This window comes from Cetorhinus maximus, chromosome 23 (assembly GCF_964194155.1).
Source record: "Cetorhinus maximus chromosome 23, sCetMax3.hap1.1, whole genome shotgun sequence".
Classification (NCBI taxonomy): Eukaryota; Metazoa; Chordata; class Chondrichthyes; order Lamniformes; family Cetorhinidae; genus Cetorhinus; species Cetorhinus maximus.
This window is the reverse complement of record NC_135901.1, coordinates 54,790,426-54,812,913: the sequence shown is the minus strand read 5'-3', so window position 1 is coordinate 54,812,913 and position 22,488 is coordinate 54,790,426. Positions and strand designations below refer to the sequence as shown.

At 42.9% G+C, this 22,488-nt stretch overlaps 1 pseudogene; it reads right to left on the bottom strand.

Moving 5' to 3' along the window:
* Positions 1-7,218: 7,218 nt before the first annotated feature.
* LOC144698055 (uncharacterized) overlaps positions 7,219-22,488 on the bottom strand; it is a 176,866-nt pseudogene continuing 161,596 nt past the window's right edge.

The window sequence follows — 22,488 nt, the reverse complement described above, 5'->3', positions numbered from 1 at the left end:
GGTTTTGAGATAATACAGTCATTGACGATTTCACAAAAAAACAGCAACGATGCAACTTTACCCCACTCTGTATTTTGATAATGCTACTTCCTGGTTTCAAACAGAGAACCATTCGTGTATGAGGTGACCGTGATCCCCACTGCCTTGCACAAACCCTGCGCTGTAAAGATCCCAATGGAGCTGTCTGGAATGTTAAACGGTGACGTCACGCAGCAGCACTTTGGGTCTTTGTTTTGAAGAAATGGAATTCGGCTGTTCTCATTAGGAATGCTGGAGACAGACTGATCAACAATGTCATCATCAAATGGCACAGCTCAGTAAGAGGACCTTCCACCCATGGTGTCTATGTCCGCATTATTTAAAAAAGAGCTGATGGATTTGTCTCCATTTCCTTCTCTCTTTCTCGAGAGTATTACCTTTGAGGCTCTGCTTCTTAATTTGGTGCCTATCTCTTCATACTTACTATGCAGAATTTCTTTCCTTGTCCTGTCTATGTCATTAGTAACTACATGTACCATCATAGCTGGATCCAACCCCTCCCAATGCAAGTTCCTCTCCATCCCTGAGCAAATGTCCCAAACTCTGGCACCAGGCATGCAACTCAGCCGTCTGGACTCTCGCTCTTCATTGCAGAGAAGAGTGTCAATACCCCTCACCATACGGCCCCTTACTGCCCCTACATTCCTGTTTGCTCCCCACAGTTGAACAGCTCCCTGTACCATGGTGCCATGGCTAGTTTGCTCCTCCACCTTGCATGTTTCCTTTTCACCCAAACAGGTTGTGAGCACCTCTAACCTGTTTGACAATTGCAACGTCTGAAGCTCCTCCACTACTGTCTGCTCGGTCCCATTACCTGCCTCACTCACGGTCACATCCTCCTGTCCCTCACCACTAACCACAATAGATGACTCAATTTTTAAAGGCATGACTGACATTTGGAACGAAGAGCCCAAGTATTTTCCCCCGTCCCTTATGTTGCGCAGTGTCTGCAGTTTGGCTTCCAAATCAATAATCCTGATCCGGAATTCCTCTAGCTGTTTACACTTTCTGCAGACACGTTTGTCCTGGATCACCTTGGTGTCCAAAAGGGCCTACATTCCACCACTGCAATTACACCCGTCCTGCTAATGTTACTTATTTTATTTAGTTAACTTAATTTAATTACTTCATTTATTAACGTAGATAATCCCTATGTATGGTACAATTTACTGTGTTTATTAAATATTTGTACGTTTATTAACGTTTATTAACCACACAGCAATATGTTTCAGGTGTTTATTTTAATTATTTTATTTTATTTTTAAAGTTTTAGTTAATTTATTTATACATCTACCTTACTTCCCACGCCCTAAGCTGGTTATTAACACACTGTGCCTTACACAAAGCACTTACCGGCCAGTCAACTTACAATGACATCATTGTTGTCATTGGCTGAAGAAGCTGTTTGTGTTTTACCTAAACGCGCCCCTTTGTCGGAGAAACTTGTCTCTGGTGAAAATGGTCTGGAATGGAAAAATAGGCCAAAGTAGCCGCTAGGGTTGTTGACAGCTTCACTGATGGTCTCGTGGTCAGGAATTCGGTGGTTTTACTGCTGTGGCCGACTTTCGTTTCCGGTCAGAGAATGACGGTTTTGTGAAATTGTTCGAACGAACGTGATTTAATTATTGATTGAAAACAGAAAACACAGAACAGCTCTACCAGAATCAGTGGAGTGAGAGGAGAAGTTTCACATCAGAGCTGGAAATGTCACATGTGGAACAGGCCGAGGACAAACAGAGAGGTAGAGTGAGAGTGTGAAAGCAGGAGAGAAGGGCTGTGATACGTTGTACAGCACGGATAAAAGAGATATTGGTGCAAGACAAAGTTTGGGAGTTAATGGGACAGATTTTACTGCCCACTGTTGACACTGGCACAGAGATCGCTCCTGATCAACCAATCGCAACTGCTGTTTGAAAGCAACATGCCAGCCGAATTGAAAGTTACACATGAGCAGCTTGTGGGGCTATTTCACCTCACTGTCAATTTCATGTTCCAGCTCACAGCAACCGTTGTTTTCATTGGCTGAAAAAGACACTTGTCTCAAGCTGCCATTTTGTAGAAGAAACTTATCTCTGGTGATAAAGGCCTGAATTGAAAATAAAAGGCAAGGGTATCATGGGTAATCCAGGTTAAAATGCTCGGAAGCAGCTCCCTGGTTGTCCAATCGTTTGGACTCTGCTCTCTCACCACCACAACCAGCGCTAGGTGCCAATTCAGGAAATGAAAAGTTATTGCTCGTGTAAAAACAAACATCAATGACTTCCTGATCGAAAACATCTCTGCCAGAATCTGCAAGGAGTGAGAATTGTAGTTTCGCATCAGAGCTGGAAGTGTCAAGTGTACAATAGGTCAGGAACAAACACGGAGGCAGAAAGAGAAGGACAGTGAGAGGCGGCAAAGCGGTAACGATAAACATGTTGGTTGGTACAAGGCAAAATATGGATGATAATGGGGCGGATTTAACCGTTGATACCGACACAAACATCTCCGAGATCTGGTTCCAAATCCCGTGTTAAATGACAAGGAAACTTCTCACTGAATTTACTCAGTCCCATGACGTCAAAAGAGCTGAACACAAGGGAAGAAGGTGGATTTTGCTGGAATGGGTTGTAAGATGATAGAATGACTGTGAAGGCAGCAGCAGTGGGGATGGAAATGAAACAATTATAGAAAGTTACAGCACATAAAGAGGCCATTCGGCCCAGCGTGCTGCTTTCAAAGAGCGGTTCCAACTGATTGATCAGGAGGGAAATTTGTGCCAGTTTGAACAACAGGAAGATAAATCTGTCCCATTGCGGCTGCGCTGTTTTGTTGGTCCAGGGGCTTGAATGGAACTTGCCACTTTCAAAGTGTCATCATTCATTGTAAATTAGGCCGCACCTACAAACTTGTCTCCCACGCTGAAGGGAAGGGCAGTTTCAGTCATAAACCAGCGGCTGTGATATTAACAAAGCGGGATGGAGAAAGACTCAGTTTGAGCAGTGACACTGCCGGAGGAATGGAGAGCTGGGGATCACCCATTGAAGCAGCAAAGTTTAAAAATCAATGGAGTCCAGCGTGGGGTTTGAACTCACTGCCCTGAAAGCAAGGGTCACAGACTCTACCACCTGAACTAGCTGGGAATGCAAGTGGCAAGTGTCATACGGCAAATAACAAAGATAAAAATGTTGTTTTCCAACTGGAGCCTCAGCTTGTTCTGAATTTCAAAGTCAAGAAGGCAATCGACCTACAAAAACCCCAAAGTTGCAATGCATTCCTCTCAATCATCAATAACATCATTCACATCTTCCATTTCTTAGCTGCACCTCCTTCCAAATAGTGAAATCCATTTTCAGGGCTTTTTTCAGGACTTAATATTCAATATTTTAATATTGGTGCCCTCAGCTTTAAGGTGATTCTCAGTCATTCTGTGAGATGGTGAATAAATATGTTAATCTGCTTCAATAAACCTATTCATTTCTATTACAGACTGTAAGAAATGCTGATATGTCTGCAGAGTGATAGTCAACACTTTCATCTGTCAGGAAGCCATTATATTTTTTTCATAATATTAAGGTGGGGTATTGTAAAGTCAGCATGTGTGTGTGTGTGGTTCTGTGGGTGTGGCTAATTTACTAAAATTAGAGACAGATGGGCTGCAATAGGAGCAGGAATAGACCATTTTCCCCTCGAGCCCTTCATAGTGTTATACAATCAGAGCCAAGGTTACGCCAGAGATAGAGGCCATTTGGCCTGGTTCAAAGCAACATCGGACTTATGAGCAGGAGTAGGTTATTCAGCCCTTCAAGCCTGCTCCCCCATTCAATAACATCTCAGCTGATTTGGTTGAGATCTCAACTCCACTTTCCTGTCCACCCCCATAACACTTGACCCCCTTGTCTATCAAAAATTTAATTCTGCCTTGAGTAAATTCAGTGATCCAGCCTCCACTGCTTTCTGGGGAAAATAATTCCATAGACTAACGGCCCTCAGAGAGAGAGAGAGAGAGAAGAATCCTCACCTCTATCTGAAAAGGGAGATCTCTTACTCTTCTGGAAACTAACTCATCTGGTCCCACTCCCCCGCCTTTTCCCCGGAGATCTGCATTTTCTCTCCAATTCTCTTTTGAAATCCCCGATTGAATCTGCCTCCCCCACACTCTCAGGAAGTGCATTCCAGATCCTAACTACTCGCCGTGTAACAGAGAAACCCCTTTAGAATTGTACGTTTCATTTGAAAACAGGAAATGCTGGAAAATCTTTCCAGGTCTGGCAGCATTTGTGGAGGAAGGAAGAGAGATGACGCTTCTTTGAAGAAGAGTCATATTGGACTCGAAACATTAACTCTGTTTCTCTCTCCATAGATACTGCCAGACTTCCTGAGTTTTTTCAGCTTTTTCTGTTTTTATTTCAGGTTTCCAGCATCTGCAGAACTTTGCTTTGGCACTTTACTTGATGTTGTCTCTCCTCATCCTTCCGACCAAAATCAATCACTTCACACTTCCCAACATTAAATTTCAGCTGCCACTTGTCTGCCCAATTGGATTTGTTGAAGAGTCTGAAAGGAGATTCGGCTCAAACTGGGAATGAAAGAGTGAGAATGAAAGAAAAAGGGAAGTGACGGGTTTTGTAGATCCCAGGGCAAAGAGACTCCAGGATCAGTTCATTGTGACAGTTCACACAGCAACAAGAAAACAACATTCCCTGATGAGGGTCAAACCTGGGCAGCAGGAGCGGGAGCGCCGAATAAGAGCATGTTTAGTGAAAACCTAGGAGACAGTTTCAGCCAATAACAGCATCGAGTGTGTCAGACATGAACATGAAGTGAACAGTGAGGTGAAATATTGCCACAAGCTGCGGATGTACAACTTCCAATTTCCAAAACCCACCAACCTCATCAATGCAGCTCCTCTGAAACTTTCAAGCCAAATATTAATCCTTTATAAGGTGCCGTTCCCAGAATTATACACAGTCCTCCAGGTGTGATCTAACCAGGGCTTTGTATAGCTGTAGCAAACCTTTCCCTCTTTTCTATAGCAGCCTCTGGAACAGGTTGTACAACAAGAGGAATTAGAATCTGTGTATCGACTGAGAAAAATTATGAGATGCTTGATCAGAAAAAAACTGTTTAAAAATTTAATTCAAAAATCAACAGATTAAGTACATTTTTTTTGGTTCAGAAACAGTATAAGAATCCTCAGTCCAATTCCTCATGTCATTGGGTCAAGGAAACTTTGTTAAAACTGCAGAACTTAGCAGACTGGACACTGCAGAAGCTCGTGATTATCTTTCAATATTGCTTTTCTTAACTCAAAGTTTTCAAAAAAGGAATTGTACAATGGCTTGAGACGGGGAAAATCAGGGACCTGCAGAGAGAGAAGGAAACTAGGGCGAATTAGAAAGCTCTTTGTAAAAAAGCTTATGACAATGAAACGGTGGGTGAAGGTCCTCTTACTGCGCTGTGCCATTTGATGATGACATTCTTGATCAGTCTCTCTCCAGCATTCCTAATGAGAACAGCCGAATTCCATTTCTTCAAAACAAAGACCCAAAGTGCTGCTGCATGACGTCACCGTTTAACATCCTAGCCGGGTGCCTTTCAATTCAGAGGATTCAAGTAACATCCCAGAAATAGCTGTAAATTGGTAAATGGAAGGGATGGAGGAACTCAAGATAATTACAATCACCTGGGAAAAGGTTCTGAGAAAATTGCTGGAGCTGCAGGCTGACAATTCCCCACATCCCGATGGACATCATCCTTGGGTCCTTAAAGAAGTGGTTAGTGAGGTAGTTGGTGCGTTGGTTTTAATTTTCCAAGATTCTGTAGATTCAGGGAAGGCTCCATGAGATTGGAAAATAACAAATGTAATTCTTTTATTCAAAAAGGGAGGGAGACAGATATCAGAAAACTATAAGCCAGTTAGTTTAAAATCTGTCATAGGGAAAATGTTAGATGCTAATCTTAATGATGTTATAGCAGGACACTAAGAAAAATTCAAGGTATTCTGGCAGAGTCGACATGGTTTTGTTAAAGACAAATCAGGTGCTGTGTAAAATGGGGAACTTGTGGATGTGCTGTACTTAGATTTCCAGAAGATATTTGATAAGGTGCCACATCAAAGGTTATTTAGGAACGTAAAAGCTCATGGTGCAGGGGATAGCATATTGGCGTGGATAGAAGATTGGTGAGCTAGCAGGAAACAGAATAGGCATAAATGAGTCATTTTCAGGCTGGCAGGATGTGACAAGTGGTGTGCCACAGGGATCAGTGCTGGGACCTCAAGTTTTTACAATTTATATAAATGACTTGTATGAAGGGACCAAGGTATGGTTACTAAATTTGCTGATGACACAAATTTAGGGAGGAAAATAAGTTGCGAAGAGGATATAAAGAGGCTACAAAGGGATACAGATAGGTAAAGTGAGTGGGCAAATATCTGGCAAATGGCAGAGAATGTGGGAAAATGTGAAATTGTCCATTTTGGCAGGAAAAATTAAAAAGAAGCTTCTTATCTAAATGGTGAGAGATTGCAGAGCTCTGAGATGTGGAGGATCTGGGTGTCCTAGAGCAGGAATTGCAAAACGTTTGTGTGCAGGTACAGCAAGTGGTTAGAAAAGCTAATAGAGTGTTATTGTTTATTGTAAGGGGAATCGAATATAAATAGGGAGGTTATACTTCAGTTATACATGTCATTGGTGAGATCACATTGGGAGTACTGTGTACAGTATTGGTCTCCTTATTTAAGGAAGGATGTAAATGCATTAGATACAGTTCAGAGAAGGTTCACTGGACTAATATCTGGAATGATTGGGTTGTTTTATGAGGAAATGTTGGAAAGGTCAGGCTTGTATCTGCTGGAATTTAGAAGAGTAAGAGGTGACTTGATTGAAACATATAAGATCCTGAGGGGTCGTGTCAGGGTGGATGTGGAGAGGATGTTTCCTCTTGTGGGAGAATCTAGAACAAGAGGTCACTGTTTAAAAAGACAGGGCTGCCCATTTAAGGCAGAGATGAGGAGAATTTTTTCTCTCAAATGGTCGTGAATCTTTGGGACTCTTCCCCAAAAGGCAGTGGAAGCAGAGTCACTGAATATTTTAAAGACAGAGGTAGATTGATTCTTGATAATCAAGGGGGTGAAAGATTATCTGAGCTGGCTGAGAATGGGGATTCAAGGTTACAATCAGGTCAACATGATCTTATTGAATGGCGGAGAAGGTTTGAGGGGCCGAGTGGCCTACTCCTGATTTTAATTTGTGTGTAAATTGTGTGAAAGATATTAAAAAGGCTGGGCACAACTTGTCTTTAACAGAAAGCTAATTTACTTCACTTTAATCCACAATATTAACCCCTCTAACTGGGCTGTAGTTCATTAACATCAGCAGAAACAGATCCCAATGAAAATCATTCAGTCCTGGGAGTGAGTAAAATCCAATCAGTGCAGTTACTTGTGAACTCACTGCTGTGTCAGCAGGTAGGATGACTGAGTGAATCCTTTCCCACACTTAGATGAGGTGAATAGTCTCTCCCCAGTGTGGATTCGCTGGTGAACAGTGAGTTGAGATGATTACCTCAGTCCCGCAGTGAGAGCACCTGAACGGTGTCTTGTCGGTGTGAAACAGTTCCCGGGAACCCTTAAAGCACTCCCCACACTCTGGGCAATTAAAATGTCTCTGGTCATTGTGAACTCGCTGGTGTTTCAACAGGGTGGATGACTGAGTGAATCCCTTTCCACACACGGAGCAGGTCTCTCCCTAGTGTGAGTGCGCTGGTGTTTAGTGAGGTCAGAAGAATGTTTGAACCCAGTCTCATAGTGAGAGCACCTTAATGGTCTCTCGTCAGTGTGAACACATTGATGGGACATCAGGTTCCAGGAACTTTTACAGCCCTTCCCACAGTCTGGACATTTAAAAGGTCTCTCGTCAGTGTGAACTCACTGGTGTGTCAGCAGGCTGGATGACTGAGTGAATCCCTTCCCACACTCGGAGCAGGTGAACGGTCTCTCCCCAGTGTGAATTCACTGGTGTTTAGTGAGGTCAGATGATCACCTGAACCCACTCCCGCACTGAGAGCACCTGAATTGCCTCTTCTCTGTGTGAACACGTTGATGGTACATCAGTTCACTGGAACTGTTATAGCACTTCCTGCAGTCTGGACATTTAAAAGGTTTCTCGTTAGTGTGAACTCGTTGGTGTATCAGCTGGTTGGATAACTGAGTGAATCCCTTCCCACAATGGGAGCAGTTGAATGGCCTCTCCCCAGTGTGACTGCGTCGATGAGTTTCCAGCTCTGATGGGTAATAGAATCCCTTCCCACAATCCGCACACTTCCATGATTTCTCTCTGTTGTGACTGCACTTATGTCCTGTCAGGCCAGATGATTGGCTGAAGCCTCGTCCACACACAGGACACGTGTACGGTTTCTCCCCACTGTGAATGGTGCTTTTTCCTTCCATGTTCACGATCTGATGATATTCAGGTTAAGATAAACTGGCCGGCTCCGTCAGGTCCTGAGCTGATGTTTGCTTTGAGTTTCCAAACTGCAAATGCTCGTCTTCTAATCCCCTGTGAAATTTATTAAAAACAGAAAAAAGGGAGTGAGAGAGAACCCACAAAAACACAAAGGCAGGTTGTGAAATTGAGCTGAATGAATCTGGTAATTTGTGGGGCCGGCACTGGGAAAAAGTGACCATGAAAACTGCTGGATTGTCAGAAAAACCCAACTGGTTCACTAATGTCCTTCAGGGGAGGGAACCTGCTATCCAATCTGGGTCTACTCAGGGTTCTATGTGAGCAGGGGGGCTGAGAGAGATGGGAGCAGAAGGAATGAATGACAGGGATTTTATATAGCTATAACTAGAAAGAGTCTCCTAAACCCTCAACCTCCACCACCTAGAAGGACCAGGGTAGCAGGTATATGGGAACAACATCACCTCCAAGTTCCCCTCCAAGTCACACACTGTCCTGACTTGTCTGACATCCAGTACTGGATGAACAGAAATTTCCTCCATTTAAATATTGGGAAAACGGAAGCCATTGTCTTCAGTCCCCACTACAAACTCCACTCCCTAGCTACGGATTCCATCCCTCTCCCTGACAACTGTCTGAGACTGAACCAGACTGTTCACAACCATGGTGAAATATTTCACCCCAAGGTGTGCCTCCAACCACATATCTTTGCCATCAGAAGAGTGGGTTTCCATCTGTGAGGGGACTGAGATCTCACACTATATGTTTTTTTTAGAAAATAGATATACATATCGTCATGGTTTTATTTATAAGATTTTAAAAACTGGACAAAGACCTTTTAAAATGCCTGAAGCTGTCTGTGACCCCTGAACAAAAGATGCTGTCTGGCATTATTGGAGAAATTTAGAACTCGCTATCTCTGAAGTGACATTCATGAACCACTGTGGGCTGCGCAGGCCAAAATCAAAGAGAGCAGTACAAAGGCCATCTGCATTTCATAACCCAGGCTGGCCAACAGGAGTCCAATTGTCTGCTGAGACAAAGGGCCCGGCACCTTACTTTCAATTCTTAATGACTAATACATTTAACAATCTCGGGGACCCAGGCAAGGGATACACATCCCTTGTCGAAGACAATATCAATTGGCGGGAGTCATGGGACATGGACCTCCAGCTTGTGTAACCAGTAATATTGCCTTGTTGCACTGATAAACCTCAGTCTGCCATTTTAACATCTACAAGCAGCAAACAGAAAAGTTGTTCTGCCCAGACTGAATACCTGGCCACATCTACACTGTTTCTGCTGGAACATCTGTGCCTTCACCTACAAGACTGATTCATCTCTGCATAGTTATCTCATCGCGTGAAGTCAACTCCACCAGAAAAGTGAATTATACAGCATCAGCTTTCAACCTGCCGACCTCCATGAAGGAATCCCTCACTGGACTTAGATTCTGGACTCTGCAACCCACATAAAATACCATTTTTCTCTGCAGTCTCTGCCCTGCAAATCTTTCTTTTCCCAATCCCTCATTTACTGTACGAATGCAAAGTAGCTACATTGCGATCACCACCCATTGGGTGTGTGCAAATGAACTAACCCTTTGAGTTTGTCCCATCTTGAGTTTGCTGTGGGGTTCTTAATAGAAATTAGATCACATGTAAACAGAGGGTTGAAGAATACTTATAAAGAGGGAAGCAAATCAAAGACACCTTTCCGTTTACGAGCGGGTGGTGAGAGAAATCTGTGTGGTTTAAATTACCTCACCTCCTGTCCCAAACACATCTAAGTAACGTCCCTCAACTTGGCCCTGTCTCAGCACATGTTTCTCACCCACTCCTTTGTGGCCTCTAAACTTGACTGGCTGGCCTCCCACATTCAACCTTTGATGACTTGGAGTTTATCCAAATCTCTGCTGCCTGTGTCCTCTGCACTGAATCTTATTCAGTCACCCATCATCCTGTCCTCACTGACCTACACAGGCTCCTGGTTAAACAGCAACTCAAATTTAAAATTCACATCCTTCTTTTCAAACCCCTCTGTGACTTTGCTCTCCCCTATTTCCAGTCAAATAGATGTTTGAACATTTTTCGACAGACAAACATACTTTCAGGTTCTGATGAATCGAGTGACTCTGTCAGGTTTTGATCTGATGTTTGGTTTGAGTTTCCCATCTTCAAATCCTGTTCTTCTAATATCCTGCAAAAAAAATCATCCCTGTCATTCCAAGAATAGAAATTGAGAAGAGACAAACATTTCTCTTGGTTTGAGTTTGCTGTGTGTAAATACTCCCTTTCTAACCCCCTGGAAAAGGAGTTTCCAAAATCCATCCCTGTCAGTCCAGGATAGAAATTCACAAAATTCTCTCCTCCTGCTACCTGGACTAGGATGACCGCGCATGCGCCCTGCTGCATTAACTCGGGCGCCCTGCAGCTGTTACCGGGCAGTTCGTTGCTAACACGAGCCCGATAGGCTCTTATTCGGCTTTTAAGGCCTCCACTAGGTGTTCATGAAGCCTCCCCACCCACTTGGACACCTCCATTACCTCCAAAACTCGGCCATTTCCCTCCGATTGCATAGACCATACGACCACCTCCCCGCAGCTGCAGCATCCACACTGCGCATGCACCGTCGGACACTAAACTGCGCACGCGTTATTCCCTATTCGCCTGTGCGTCTGCATAAGGAGCTCATTGAGTGCGAATAGGGCACATTCTGTCTCGCCGCGAATCCTGGGTACGATCACCGCCATTGAAAGAAAATATTATTCAATCGAAAATTATGTTATATGATCTGATTACGATTGGAGTAATAGGGCCAAGATAGAAAATTATGAAATCAATTGATGCAGCAACAAAAGTACACGAACCTTCCAGTAGTTCTGTCCTGGGTGTAATTAACAGCAGAACAAACCTCGACAGTAAGATCTGAACTCACTGGAATCTCAAAAACTGGGGTGAACAAGTGATTTTTTTCCCCCCACATACGAAACATCTAACCTGTGTCTTGCCAGAGTGCACTAATTGTGGATCAAATCCTTTGAACTTTTAAAGCTGGTGTTTTAACAGTTGCGGAGACTGAGTCATTTCACTTCACTTCACTTCACACATGCAAAGTATCTGAATGGTCTCTCTCCATTGTGACTGTGCTGCTGTCTCAGTAAATGGGATGGCTGAGTGAATGCCTTCCCACTTTCAACTCGTCTTCTCACAGTGGGAATTTACCCATGGGTCAACAGCTCACACATGGATCTCAAACCATTCTGGAAAGGAATTCCAGATTCTCAACTCTCTACGTTGAAAGAAAAGCAAAATGCTGCAGATGCTGGAAATCTGAAATTGAAACAGAAAAAGTGCCAGTTCAAAGTGATTGCGGGCGTGTATTGGGTTTCATGTTAACTGGGAGAAGGAGGAGAGGCAATACAAATACTAATTGATTTTGTGAGAATGTACATTAGTGGAAGTAATTGAGTTGTTCTTCCAGAGATCCAGCACAGACACAATGGGCCGAATGCCCTCCTTCTCTGCTGCAGCCATCTATGCTTATATAGCGACAACTTTAACCTATCTATAGGGTCAGTCATTGTGGCCGAGTGCTTAAAGTGATGGAGTCCAAATCCATTTGGGTTTCCACTTCTCATTATTCCTGGTTTTAACTCTGTGTCTAAGGAGTTAATTATCGGTTAGATTCAATCAAATCCATCCAGAAACTCTGGATTTTTCCTATTTCCGTTCATTGATGAAAACATTCACAAAATTTCCAGTCGGAAATGGAACAAAAACGGGGCCAGGTTGGTGTAATGCTTGCTCTCAGGTTGTTTGTCTCTCCTTAGACAAACGTTTGCCCTCTGTCACTCTCGGTGTAAATGCCTGTGTGTGTTTCTGCGTGTGTATCAATGTGCTTCAGTTCCTGAGTGGTTGAACACATTTTTACCATCACAAACTTTATTGACATTAGTTGTGCAGCTTCATATCAAAATGTTACAGAGAAATATCAGGATGACAGATGCAAGAGGAGTTTGCAACGTTTGGAAGGAGGTGCAGCTAAGAAGTGGAAGATTGAGCGAGAAGTTTTCTTTTCATTTAACACGAGATTTGGAACCAGATCTGGGAGATATTTGTGTCGGTGTAAACAGTAAAATCTCCCCGATTACTGCTATATCTTTCCTTTCACCAGCATCTCTATAGTCTGTGATTTGCAGCCTATCACAGCCCTTCTCTCATTCCCTATCTTCATCTCTGTGTTTGTTCTCGACCTTTTGCACGGATGACATTTTCCAACTCTGATGCAAAACTCAAGCTCTCGCTCCACTGATTCTGGCAGAGCTAATAATTTTAATCAGGAAATAATTCGAGCTCATTTTACGAGCTTGCATCATTCCCTGACCGGGAATCGAACCCAGGCCACAGCAGTAAAAGTACCAAATAATGATCACTAGACTGTTAGGGAAACTGCTGACAAGCCTTACAACCTGGCTTATCCATACTACCTGTGCCTTGTATTTTCATTTCCGACCCTTTTCACCAGAGACACGTTTCATAAGAACATAAGAAATAAGAGGAGTCGGCCATTTGGCCCCTCTAGCCTGCCCTGCCATTCAATAAGATAATGGCTGATCTGCTCCAGGCCTCAACTCCTCTTTCGTGCCAGCCCCTCATAGCCCCCAACTTCCCGATATTTTAAAAATCAATCTACCTTCTCTTTAAATACTTTCAGTGATCTAGCCTCCACAACTCTCTGGGGTAGAGAGTTATAGACATTCACTACCCTCTGAAAAAAGAAATTCCTTTGCATCTCAGTTTTAAATGAGTGTCCCCTTATTCTGTAACTATGTTCCCTAATTTGAGATTTCCCCACTAGTGGAAACATCTTCTCAGCATCCACCCTGTCAAGCCCCCTCAGAATCGTGTACGTTTCAATAAAATCACCCCTCATTCTTCTAATTCTAATGAATAAAGGCCTAACCTGTTTCGCCGTTCTTGATAAGTCAACCCCTTCATCCCAGGAATCAACTGATGAATCTCTTTTGAACTGCCTCCAATGCCAGTATATCTTTTCATAATTACGGGGACCAAAACTGTGCATATACTCCAGGTGAGGCCTCACCAACAACTTGTACAGTTGTTACAAGAGTTCCCTATTTTTAAACTCCCACCTCCTAGCAATACAGGCCAAAATTCTATTTGCCTTCTTAATAACTTGCTGCACCTACATGCTAACTTTTTGTGTTTCGTGCACAGGTACACCCAGATTCTGCACTTTTTTGTAGTCTCTCTCCATTTAAATAACAGCCTGCCTTTTGATTTTTCCTACTAAAGTGCAAGACCTCACACGTTCCTACATTAAACTCAATCTGCCAAGTTTTTACCTTCTCACTCAATCTGTCTCTATCCATTTGCAGATTCCTTATGTCCTCATCACAACATGCCCTCCCACCTATTTTTGTATCATCAGCAAATACATTACACTCTGCCCCCTCCTCCAATTCATTAATATAGATAGGAAATTATTGAGGCCCTAGGACTAATCCTTGTGGCACTCCACTAGTTGCATCTTTCCAATCTGAAAAATACTCATTAATCTCGACCCCCTGTCTTCTGTGTGTTAACCAATCCTCAATCCATGCTAATACATTATCCCCAATACCATGCGCTCCTAGCTCGTGCAATAACCTTTTATGTGGCACCTTGTTGAATGCCTTCTGGAAATCCAAATACACTACATCTACCGTTTCCCCTTTATCAAATCTGCTTGTTATATCCTCAAAGAACTCGAGCAAGTTTGTCAAACATGATTTCCCTTTCACAAACCCACGTTCACTCTGTTTTATTGCATTAATCTTTTCTAAACGTCCTGCTATTTCTTCCTTAATAATGGACCTTTTATCCAAACTGAAGGAATTTAGAGATTTAATTGTTTACAAACAAGTTTAGAGTCAGGAAAAAGAGAGGGGTGGGGCGTGGTAGTTGGTGGGGGGAGGAAGAAAGAACAAACGGTCTTGTAATAGGATGGTAGGTTGGAGTGATTAAATGACAAAGAGGATGATGGTGCAAGGCAACATTGGGTGATAAGAGACAATGAAATAAACTAATGGGACAAGTAAAGAAACAAAAGACAGGTCCAGAGGAGGGATAAATGGTAACATCAGAACCTTTAGCAGCACCTACTGTCTGAAAAAAATGGGATTGATGGTTATGATCTGAAATTGTTGAAATAAATGTTGAGTGTGGAAGGTTGTAAAGTGTCTAATCAGAGATGAGCTGCTGTTCCTTGAGCTTCCATTGAGCTTCATTGGAACACTGCAGGAGGTCAAGGTCAGGGTGGGAGTGGGTGGAGAATTAAACTGGTAAATGACCAGGAGCTCAGGATCACACTGAAAGGTGATATTCCACAAAGCAGTTACCCAATGGGATTTACTCTCCTCAGCGTCGAGGAGAGCGCATTGTGAGCAGTGAATACACGACACTGATTTGCAATAAGTACAAAGAAATCACTGTGTCATCTGGAAAGTGTATTTGGGGCCCGAGGATGTGGGGTGGGAGGAGGTGAAAGGGCGGGTGCTGCATCTGCTGGACTTGCGTGGAAATGATTCACAGTGATGTTCATAAGAACACAAGAAATAGGAGCAGGGTAGACCATACCGCCCCTGAGTCTGCTCCATCATTAAATGATCTTCCAGCTCAACTCCACTTTCCCACCCAATTCCCATGTCCATTGATTCCCTTAGTGTCCAAATATTCCTGGATTTCCAACTTGAATATATTCAAGATGGAGAAAACTAGATTCAATTCAAGTTTTAATCTTTAAAATGCACAAACAAGGTGCACATGAATTGCAAATTCACCTCCTCACTGCTTGGTAATCATGTTAACTGAACTTTCCACTGGCCTCGTGCTGAAATCTTGTCATTCCCTGACAGGTATTCTTAATGGTATAAGTGGCGGGTTTAGAATGAAAACCGCCCTCCACTTCACTGCAAGGTTGAGAGACAACTTGCTAGATGATTCATAATGTCACAGAACATTCGACTGGCTCATTTAATCTCATTTTATTTTAGCTAACCGGAGAATGTCTCAAATAGAAGATGGTGAATAATAGCTCGAAACCACAGTCCTCTCTCCCACTGCCGTAGTGATCCTTCCAACATACAGGAAGTTGGGACAATAGTGACTTTGATGCACAGATTAGCTCTGTCTCCATATTATAGGAAGGATCGAGGAGCAATGGAGAAGGTGTAAAAAAGATTTACTGGAATTATGCCAGAATTGGAAAGTTATATCAATCAACAAAGTTTGAACGGGTTGAAAAAGCTTTGACTGGAAATGAGAGTGAGGAATGACCAGACCGAGGCCTTTAAGGTAAACAAATGGTTTGACAGTGTAGACAAGTGGAAGATGATTCCATTTGTGAATGGACGAGAATAAATATAAATTAGTCACTAATAAATCGAATGTGTAAATCAGGAGCAATTTCATTCACCAGAGATAATGCAGAACGTGTTGTAAATGCTCAGCACTTGAGGAGCATCTGTAGATTGAGAAACGGAGTTAAGTTTTCAGGTCTGTGCACTGATGCAATGCAGTTCTGATGGAAAGTCATAGCCCTGAAATGTGAACTATGTTCCTCTCTCTACAGAAACTACCAGATCTGCTGAAAATTCCAGCATTTTCCATTTTCATTTCAGATTTACAGCACCTGCTTTTCGATAACTGTAGATGGTTCAGAATGTAGAAGTTGTTATCAGAAGGGGTTGAGATCCCAGTGTTAGCTCAAAAGTTATGGGTGAAATTACACTGTAAAATGATCGTTTAACGTTTGCTGACAAGATGGAACTTAGATGTTCTGTGTATCGGAAGGAAAATCACTTGCTCACACTGCCTGCTGAGACTCTAGTGAGTTCACATCAAAATGTAAGGGTTTGTTCTTCTGTTATTTATACCCGGGACAGAACTATGGTGGAGGACCTGTGCACTTTGTTTGTCATATCAATTGGCTTAATAATGTTATATCTTGGCCCTGTGACTCCAATCGTCATCGGATCACAAATAATAATTTTTTGTTCAAAAAATACGAGCTTTCAATGGCGGCGGGGGTACCCAGCATTCAAAGGGGAGCAGAATGTGCCCTATCTTCATGACAACAGTTCTGTGCGCGTGCGCATTGTAGAGTATGTTTGGAGCATGCGCATTGCGTCTGTTTCATGAGCATGCGCAGTACTGGTCTGTGACCGAACTGCTCAGAGCGGTTGAGAGAAAATCGAGCGGAGCAGAGTAACAGAGTTAGTGGGTGTGTGAGGAGGAATGGAGCCAGCGGAATGGGCAGGAAAGCTTCATAAAGACACAGTGCAGGCCGCAGACCCCAAATAACAAGGTACCGGTCTTGTGTTAGCAGAGAACGGGCCGAAAAATTCTGGATTTCTCCCTTCGCCAGGCCCAGGGTAACGGCCGCCATCTTTATAGGGGGCAATGTGCAGCAGGGCGCATGCGCGGTCATCCTGGTCCAGGTAGCAGGAGGAGAGAATGTTGTGGATTTCTATCCTGGACTGACAGGGATAGATTTTGGAAACTCTATTTACAGGGGGTTAGAAGGGGAGGATTTACACACAGCAAACTCAAACCAATGCCTCTTCTCAATATCTGTCCTGGGCTGACAGGGTTGGATTTTGGAAACTCCTTTTACAGGGGGTTAGAAGAGGAGGATTTACAGACGGGAAAGTCAGGCCAAGCATCACATTAAGATCTGACAGAGTCACTCGATTCATCATGACCTGGATCCTCCTTTTCTAATGCTCTGTACAAACTGTTTCCCAAACCTGTCACTGTCAGTCCAAGATAGAAATTCAGGACCTGGATATTATTGGTCTCTGAGTGTTAGCATTGAGTTCCAGGTCATATTCTTCCTCGCATCCCTCCATACGTGTTGCCCAAAATCTGAAATCTCTGTCCCATAACCCTTTTACAATCAGTTGATAGGAACTGCTTTTCTTTACCTACCTTATCTAAACCTATCATAATCTTCTACATATCTATTACATCTCTCCTCGCTCTCCTTTGTTCCAAGGAGAACAACCCCAACCTAACCTTGTAACTAAAACCCCTCATCCCCAGACCCATTGTGGTAAATCTCCTCTACACCCTCTCATGGACCCTCCCAGCCTTCATAATGTGTGGTGATCACTGGTTTGCACAGACCCAGATGTTCTGTGTTCGTGTCTGTGACATCATAAGAACATAAGAAGTAGGAACAGTGGTAGACCATTCAGCCCCATGAGCCTGCTCCGCCATTCAGTAAGATCATAGCTGATCTTCTTGTGTTTTGATTTCCACATTTCCATCTAACCCCAATAAACTTTGATTCCCTTGCCTAACAAGAATCTATCTACCTCTGTCTTAAAAATATTCAACGATTGCGCCTCCACCGCCTTCTGAGGCAGAGAGTTCCAAAGTCGTACAACCCTCTGAGAGAAAAAATTTCTCCTTATCTCTGTCCGAAAAGGGCGACCCCCTAATTTTAAAACAGTGCCCCCTAGTTCTGGAATCACCAACAAGGGGAAATATCCTTTTGAAGTCCACCTTGTCAAGGTTGTTCAGGATCTTGTATACTTCAATCAAATCACCGTCACTCTTCTCAACTCCAGTGGAAACAAGCCCAGTCTGTCCAGCCTTTCCTCATAACACAGCCCACTCATTCCAGGTATCAATCTACTTAACCTCATTTGAACCGCCTCAAATGCATTTACATCCCTCCTTAAATATGGAGACCAAAACTGCACACAGTATTCGAGGTGCGGTCTTACCAATGCGCTGCATTACTGAAGTTTAACACCCTTACTTTTATGTTCAATCCCTCTCATAATAAAGGATAGAATTCCATTAGCCTTCTTAATTATTTGCTGCAGCTGTATGCTAACTTTTTGTGACTCATGCAGTAGAACACCTAGATCCCTCTGCAGCTCAGAATTATGCAGCCATTCTCCATTTAAGTAACACTCTGTTTTTATGTTCTTCCTGCCATTTGCCAGATTTTTGTCCACTCACTCAACCTATCTATATCCATCTGCAACCTCCTCATGTCCTCTTCACAACTTACTTTCCTACCTATCTTTGTGTCATCTGCAAATTTAGCAACCATGTCTTCACTCCCCTCATCTAAGCCATTGATGTAAATCATATAAAGTTGAGGCCCCAGTCCAGACCCCAGTGGAGCCCCGCTCGTCACATCCTGCCAATCCAAAAAAGACCCATTTACGCATACTTTATGCCAGCCAGCAAATCTTCTATCCAGGTTCATATGTTACCCACTAGATCATGCGCTTTTATTTTCCATAATAATCATTAATGTGGCACCTTACCATAAGAACATAAGAACTAGGAGCAGGAGTAGGCAATTCAGCCCCTCGAGCCTGCCCTGCCATTCAATACGATCATGGCTGATATCATTTTGGCCTCAACTCCAATTTCAACTCATTACTAATTAAAAATCTGTCTATCTCCTCCTTAAATTTATTCAGCGTCCCGGCATCCACTGCACTCTGAGGTTGTGAATTCCACAGATTCACGATCCTTTGAGAAAAGTAATTCCTCCTCATCTCTGATTTAAATCTACCACCTCAAACTATGGCCTCTTGTTCTAGAATGCCCCAGAAGGGGAAACATCTGCTCCACGTCTACTTTGTCTATCCCCTTTAGCATCTTATATACCTCAATTAGATTTCCTCTCATCCTTCTAAACTGTAGTGAGTATAGGCCTAAACTGCTCAATCTCTCCTCATAAGACACGCCCTGCATCTCTGGAATCAATCTAGTGAACCTCCTCTGAACTGCCTCCAGTGCAACTACATCCTTCCTCAAGTAAGGGGACCAAAACTGTGCACAGTATTCCAGGTGCGGTCTCACCAATGCCTTGTACAAGTTACAACAACACTTCCCTATTTTTATACTCTATTCCTTTAGCAATAAATGCCAACATTCCATTTGCCTTCCTTAATACCTGCTGTACCTGCATACTAGCTTTTAGCGATTCATGCACGAGGACACCCAGATCCCTCTGCACTGAAGCATTCTGAAGTTTCTCTCCATTTAAATATTAAGTCACCTTTTTATTCTTCCGACCAAAATGGATAACCTCACACTTCTCCACGTTAAACTCCACCTGCCAAATTTTGGCCCATTCACCTAACCTGTCCATATCCATTTGTAAATTTCTTATTTCTTCCTTGCAACTTACTTTCCCACCTATTTTGGTATCACCTGCAAATTTAACTATAGTACCTTCTATCCCTGAATCCAAGTCATTAATATAGATTGTAAATAGTTGGGGCCCAAGGATTGAACCCAGTGGAACCCCACTAGTTACAGCTTTCCATCCAGAAAAAGACCCATTTATCCTGACTCTCTACTTTCTGTTGGTTAGCCAATCCTCTATCCAAGCTAATATATTACCCCTAACTCCGTGTGATCTTATCTGGTGTATTAATCTTTTGTGCGGCACCTTATCAAAGGCCTTCTGGAAGTCCAGATATACTACATCTACAGGATCCCCATTATCCACTTTGCTTGTCACATCTTCAAAGCACTCTAGCAAATTAGTCAAACACGATTTACTCTTCATAAAACCATGGTGACTCTGATGGATTGCATTTTGACTTTCCAAATGCCCCATTCCTATTTCCTTAATAATGGATTCCAACAATTTCCCAACGACAGACATGAAATTAACTGGTCTATAATTTCCTACTTTCTGCCCCCACCTCCCCATTTTTGAATAAGGGTGTTATATTAGCATTTTTCCAATCCACTGGGACCTTTCCAGAATTCAGGGAATTTTGGAATATTATAGCCAATGCATCCACTATCTTCGCTGCCACTCCCTTTAAGACCCTGGGATGCAGGCCATCAGGTCCTGGGGTCTTGTCACCCTTTAATCCCAATAGTTTGCTCAGTACTTTTTCTCTAGTGATGGTGATTGTTCTAAGTTCCTCCTTTTCTATATGCTCTTCACTACCTGTTACTATTGGGGTGATACTAGTGTCCTCCACTGTGAAAACTGAGGCAAAATATTGATTAAGCGTCTCTGCCATTTCTGCATTCCCCACTATTAACTCCCCAGTCTCGTCCTCCAAAAGACCAACATTCACTTTAGCTACTCTGTTTCCTTTTATACACAGAAGCTTTTGCTATCAGTTTTTATATTTTGCGCTAATTTTCTTTCATAGTTTACCTTTGCTCTTTTTATTATTTTTTTAGTAACCCTTTGTTGATCTTTAAACATTTTCCAATCTTCCAGCCTGCCACTGACCTTTGCAATTAGATATGCCTTAGTTTTTGCCTTTAAGTTATCTTTAACTTCCTTGCTTAGCCATGGATGCTTTTTCCCTCTCTTAGCATCTTTCTTCCTCATTGGGATATATTTTACTTGGGAGGAATTAAATATATCCTTCAATATCTGCCACTATTCATCAACTATCCTACCTTGTAGTCTTCCTGCCCAGTCCACTAGGGCCAAATCTGCCCTCATGCTTATGTAGTTACCTTTGTTTAACTCCAGAACGCTAGTATGGGTCTCAGGTTTCTCGCTCTCAAACTGAACTTGAAATTCTATCATGCTATGATCACTGTTCCCTAGAGGATCCTTTACTATGAGATCATTAATTAATCCCATCTCATTACACAAAAGCAAATCCAGAATAGCCTGCTCCCTGGTTGGTTCCACAACATATTGCTCCAAGAAACAATCTCTAATACATTCCATGAACTCTCCCTCAAGGCTACCCTTTGCCAATTTGATTAGTCCAGTCGATATGCGTATTAAAATCACTCATGATTATGGCCGTGCCTTTCTTACATGCTCCCAGTATTTCCTGGTTTATACTGTGCCCTACTGCTAAACTACTGTTTGGGGACCTATAGATTACTCCCACCAGGGACTTCTTTCCCTTGCTATTTCTTATTTCTACCCAGACTGACTCTACGTCTTGCTCTCCAGTGCCTATATCATTCCTCACTATAGCACTGATCTCTTCCTTTACTAACAAAGCTACACCACCTCCTTTTCTTTCCTGCCCATCCTTCCGAAACACTGAGTACCCTTGGATATTCAACTCCCAAACTTGTTCTCCCTGTAACCACGTCTCAGTAATCGCCACCAAATCATGACTATTTATCTCTATTTGCGCTGTTAACTCATCAGTCTTATTCTGAATGCTACGTGCATTCAGATACAAAGTCTTTAAGTTTTCCCCATTGTCAATTTTCCCTACTGCTTATATGATTCTTTGGTGCTATATGGCGCTCACACACTCTATCCCTTCCTTTCACTTTTTGATAGCAATCGGCCTCGTCCCTAACCTGCACTCTTACCCTCTGTTTAAACTTTGATTTTTTATATTTCCATGCAACTAATTCCTCCCCCCCACTACTATTTAGTTTAAAGCCCTATCTACAACCCTAGTTATGCAATTCGCCAGGACACTGGTCCCAGCCTGATTCAAGTGGAGCCCATCCGAACGGAATAGCTCCCTCTTTCCCCAGTATTGGTGCCAATGTCCCATGAATTCAAACCCAGTTCTCCCACACCAATCTTTGAGCCACGCATTTACCTGTTTAATCTTATTGACCCTGTGCCAATTAACTCGTGGCTCAGGTAGTGATCCGGAGATTGTTATCTTTTTGGTTCTGCTTTTTAATTTAGCCCCTAGCTGCTCGTATTCCCTCAGCAGAACCTCTTTCCTTGTTCTACCTATATCATTGGTACCTACGTGGACCACGACAACTGCATCTTTCCCCTCCAACTCCAAGTTCCTCTGCAGGCCAGCTGAGATATCCTTAACCCTGGCACCAGGTAGGCAACACAGCCTTCGGGACTCTCGATCCTGGCTACAGAGAACAGTATCTATTCCCCTAACTATTCTGTCCCTGATTACAAATACATTTCACTTTTCTCCCCCCACTTGAATGGCTCCCTGTACCACGGTGCTATGGTCAGTTTGCTCATCCTCCCTACAGTC